At 38.7% G+C, this 5429-nt stretch overlaps 1 pseudogene; it reads right to left on the reverse strand.

Moving 5' to 3' along the window:
• Positions 1-3281: 3281 nt before the first annotated feature.
• On the reverse strand, positions 3282-5125 carry LOC110326885 (annotated as a pseudogene).
• Between the last annotated feature and the right edge of the window lie 304 nt (positions 5126-5429).

Raw genomic sequence — 5429 nt, forward strand, 5'->3', positions numbered from 1 at the left:
CATCTGCATCTGACAAAGTGGAGATTGTTGCCATCAATGACCCCTTTATTGACCACAACTATATGGTCTACATGTTCCAATATGACTACTCATGGCAATGTCCACGGCACAGTCAAGGATGAGAATAGGGAGCTTGTCAGCAACAAGAAGTGCATCAGAATCTTCCAGGAGTAATATACTGCTAACACCAAATAGGATGATGCTGGTGTTGAGTATGTCATGGAATCTACTAGTGTCTTCCTCACCATGAAGAAGTACAGGCCCCGTTCGAAGGGTTGGGCCAAAAGGTATATCATCCCCGCTCCTTTCATGATGCCCTCATGTTTGTCATGGGTGTAGATCATAGGGATGTATGACAACTTGCTCAAGATTTTCAGCAATGTTTCCTGCACCACCAGCTGCTCAGACACCCCTGACTAAGGTCATTCATGACAATTTTGCCATTGTGGAAAGGTTTATGACCACAGTTCATGCCATCATTGCCACTCAGATGTGGATGCTTTCTCTGAAAAGCTATTGTATGATGGCTGAGGAGTGCGCAGAGCATCATCCCTACATCCACTGCTGCTGCCAAGGCTATGGGTCAGGTCATCCCAGAGCTGAAAGGGAAGTTCAACTGCACAGTCTTCTGCATTCTTATCCTCAATGTCATGGATCTGGCATGCTGAATGGAGAAAACTGCCAAGTATGATGACATCTAGAAAGTAGAAAAGTAGGCATCGGATGGCCCACTAAGGGGCATCTTAGGCTACACTGAGGACTAGATTGTCTGCTTTGACTTTAACAGTGACTTCCACTCCTCCACCTTTAATCCTGAAACTGGCATTGCTCTCAATGACAAATTTGTATAACTCATTTCCTGGTATGCCAGTGACTATATATGCAGCAACAGGGTGGAGGATCTTATAATCTATATGGCCTCCAAGGAAGAAGCAGCTCTTGACCACTCACCCCAGCAAGGTTACAATAACAAGAGAGGTCCCTAGACATATTCAGACCCTGGTACTGAATGCCACCCTCACAGTTTCCATTGCAGACCCCTATAATAACAGGAGGGCCTAGGGAGCCCAACTCTCTTTAATACCATTAATAAAGATCACTACATCTACAAGAGAGAGAAAGAGAAAGAGAGAGAGAGAGAGAGAGAGAGAGAGAGAGAGAGAGAGAGAGAGAGAGAGAGAGATTATATACCACAGATAGATTCAATATTGAGATGAAACCAAGATAAGACATCCTAAGTTTGAACATGATCAAGGATGATGTGTTTCAACTGTAGTGATGTTTCTAGCTCTTAGAATTGACTTCTATTAAGTTCATACATCTTAAACATTCTGAAGCACAAGAACATACATCTGAATATAAAATATGAAAAATAATACCAGAACTCAGTCTGTGACAATTATTAGATGATACCTACTGCTACAGCTTTTGTTCCAGCAAGGTATTAGTTACTTTTCCATTGATGTGAACATGTCACAAAAGTGGCACATTATAAAGTATATTAGCCTTTAAAGTTTCAGAGAGTGAGTCCATGACCATCCTGATAGAGAGCATGGGAGCTGGAAGTCAGGTTTGTTGCACATACACACACATACACACACACACACACACACACACACACACACACACACATATATATATATATATATATATATATATATATATATATATATATATATATATACAGTGCAAAAGTGGAAGAATAAAACAAAGTGCCATAGTAGAAAGGGAGAAGATTATCATAGAAAACTTATTTGTATTCGACCCTCTCCTGCCCCTGCCTGTCAGCTGCAAATGTCTTTAAAATGCTACTTAGTGGGCAGCCACAATATCCTTACAAAAGAGTAGAATGTTTTGAATGTACATCTGTTTGTTGAGTCACCCAAGGTGATATCTATCATTTGCTTGGATCAATGGTTAGTAAATACATGATTTTCCAAATGTATTTTCAGGAATAGTAATATACCACAGTCTAGCAAACTTTAGTTAACATTATTATAAATTTAATAATAACAAATGGAATTCTTGTTAAGGTTGAGAATTCTTTCACAAGCCCATCAAATAGAGCAAACTTTAAGAACTGAAAGATCATATATGCCTCTCAGGAAAGTTCATAATTTCCCTGCATCCTTTCTAGTTAAATAATGATCTATTGGCAGTGATCGCAACTTGAACTTCATCTTCTTTTAATATTTTATCAGGTAAGAGGAAAATTTTTCAGTTTTTTTCCTGTCATATCTGAATTTTGTTTTGAGTATTATTAATATTTAAACTGTTCACAAGCAGTTTGTGTTGAAGCACATTGAAGCAGCAGTGTTATTTTTTTTTAATATGTTGTGCAACTCAGATTAAGAACCAAATAACTGAAAACATATTTCTGGCATTATTTTTAGTTTTAAATCCCACTAATGTTTTTAACTCCTCTCTCTGTATCTCTGTCTCTGTCTCTGTCTCTGTGTGTGTGTGTGTGTATGTGTGTGTGTGTGTGTGTATGTGTGTATGTGTGTGTGTGTGCATGTGTATTGTGTATACTGTTGTGCGTGAGTATATGTAGTTGCATCTTATGGCACTCTTGTGGAGGATAGGAGACAACACTGAATGTCTTTCTTTTCCTTCCACTTTCTTAGAGACAGTTGTTAGCCATTGCATAGTCAGGGTATCTAGTCCTTGAAGTTCCAGTGGTTCTCCTGCTTCAGATTCACAGCTGGCTACAGTAGCCATGGGAGTACAAATGCATATAATCCACCATTTTGTTTGTGAATTTTGAGGATTCAATTCAGGCTTTCCCAGCTACACCACAATTATTTTACTTACTTCTGTCTGTTAAGAAATTGGTAGTTACTTCCCAAAAGCAATAAAAACAATCATTCCAGCTGTTGATTATAGAAAATTCTAAAATTAGTAAGTACATGGGCTTTAAAGTACATATTTTTAAAAGTTAAAAGTATGACATTTATTCAAGTTTAAAATGAATAACTGTTATATACTTTTCAATTAAGTAATTCGCAAGGTCATCTAAGATGATAGTCTAATTAAAAGTACAATTTAGCAATCAAAGGTTCATATTAGCCAGTCTGGAGACTTGAATAAAATGACTTTGTTAATAGGGACAATGCTCATTAATATTCTGAGGCCACAGTATTAGAATTATCTTTTACACTACAAAAGATAATTACACAACACAAGAGTGTAAAATTACAAATTATAGTAACAGTAATAATGTTCTTTCTTCTTTTAATAGAACAGCAAATGTCTTTATTACAAGAACTATAAAGGATGGTTTATTTGCCTTTCTGGGCTTTGATCTTCCACAGATAGAACTCCAGCTCTTTACCTTCGAGCACATAGCCATCTACTCTGCCACACAGACCTGGTCTTGAGGCAATCACGTGAGAGGCTTGCCCTGCTGGAACTGCTCCTCCAGAATATTGTTGATTTAGGCATTCTTTTTCCTTTTGTGGTATTTCTTTTGAATTTTCTTTGACCATTTTTTGTTTAATATCTCCTCCTCTTCTGGGTATATACCCAGGATTGGTATTGCTGGATCTTCCAGTACAACTATGTCCAATTTTCTGAGGAACCACCAAACTGATTTTCAGAGTGGTTGTATTGGACATAGTTCTACCGGAAGATCCAGCAATACCACTCCTGGGCATATACCCAGAAGATGCTCCAACATGTAATAAGGACGTATGTTTCACTATGTTCATAGCAGCCTTACTTATAATAGCCAGAAGCTAGAAAGAACCCAGATGTCCCTCAGTTGAGGAATGGACACAGAAAATGTGGTACATTTACACAATGGGGTACTATACAGCTATTAAAAACAATGAATTTATGAAATTCTTAGACAAATGGATGGATCTGGAGGATATCATCCTAAGTGAGGTAATCCAATCACAAAAGAACACACATGATATGCACTCACTGATAAGTAGATATTAGCCCAGAAGCTCAGAATCCTTTCTAGAAGGGGGAACAAAATACACATGGAAAGAGTTACAGAGACAAAGTGCAGAGCAGAGACTGAAGGAGTGACCATCCAGAGACTGCCCCACCTGGAGATCCATCCCATAAATAACCACCAAACCCAGATACTATGGCAGATGCCAACAAGAGCTTGCAGACAGGAGCCTGATATAGCTGCCTCCTGGGGGGTTCTGCCAGTGCCTTACAAATACAGAAGTGGATACTCACAATCACCCATTGGTCGGAGCACAAGGTTCCCAATGAAGGAGCTAGAGAAAGTAGCCAAGGAGCTGAAGGGGTTTGAAGCTCCATAGGATGAACAACAATATGAACTAACCAGTATCTCCAGAGCTCCCTAGGACCACTAAGCAAAGAAAACACATGGCGGAACTCATGGCTCTAGCTGCACATGTAGCAGAGGATGGCCTAGTCAGTCATCAATGGGAGTAGAGGCCCTAGGTCCTGTGAAGGTTCTATGCCCCAGTATAGGGGAATGCCATGACCAGGAATGGGAGTGGGTGAGTTGGGGAACAGGAGATGGGGGCAGGGGATAGGGGATTTCCAAAGAGGAAACCAGGAAAGGGGATTTGAAATATAAATAAAGAAAATATCTAATAAAAAATTTGAATTTAAAAATGTTTGTTTAACTACTCCTTTTTATACTAATGAATATTTTAAGAAGTTCATGTTTTTTATTTTCTGTAGAAAGGCAAAGCACCACAATTTCTTTTTTCAAAAAAAAAAAGAAAAATCTCTCCCTCCTCAAGAGTCAGCTTGGCCTCCTTCTTGTGGCCCAGGGGCAGTGCATAGTAGGACTCATACCACTGCCAGTATGGTGTGCTGTCTATAAGCACAATGCAGTCCTTCACCAGGGTCTTGGTGCGGACAAGCTCATTACTGGATGCATTGTAGACAGCATCGTGATATTTGTTTTTCAAGTACAACACTCAGAACCCCAGGAATTGTTCCCCACATCCATTCTCAGGGCACGGTACTTCTTATTGCCTCTTCCAACTCGGAATGTGTGTATGTGGCAAGGGCTAATCTTAGTGTTGGCAGTAAGCTGTCCCAGCTCATAGTTCTAATTCTTGTGGTAGGGTTTTCTCTTAGCCCCGGTGTTGCAGCGCTTGTGCCAGTTGTCCTGAGAGATGCCCATCGCTTGGCAATGGCTGGAAAGAGGGTAATAAGTGTCTAATCAAATAGTAAATGGTACATAGGTGCTTTCTTCTGTATAATTTGTTGTGAATCTGGTAAAAAAAAAAAAAAAAAAAAAAAAAAAAAAAAAAAAAAAAAAAAAAAAACTACTTAAAACCCGAACAACAAAAATATCACTCATCTTCGTTACGTGAAATTCTGATTTTTTTTTTTTTATTTTTTAGAACTGAAAGAGAAGGCCTGTAAAGAAAAATTGACACTAGATTAATAAAATCATTGAGTATTCTTTCTCTTTTAAAGTTAAT

The sequence above is a fragment of the Mus pahari genome, chromosome 9 (genome assembly GCF_900095145.1).
Source record: "Mus pahari chromosome 9, PAHARI_EIJ_v1.1, whole genome shotgun sequence".
Taxonomy (NCBI): domain Eukaryota; kingdom Metazoa; phylum Chordata; class Mammalia; order Rodentia; family Muridae; genus Mus; species Mus pahari.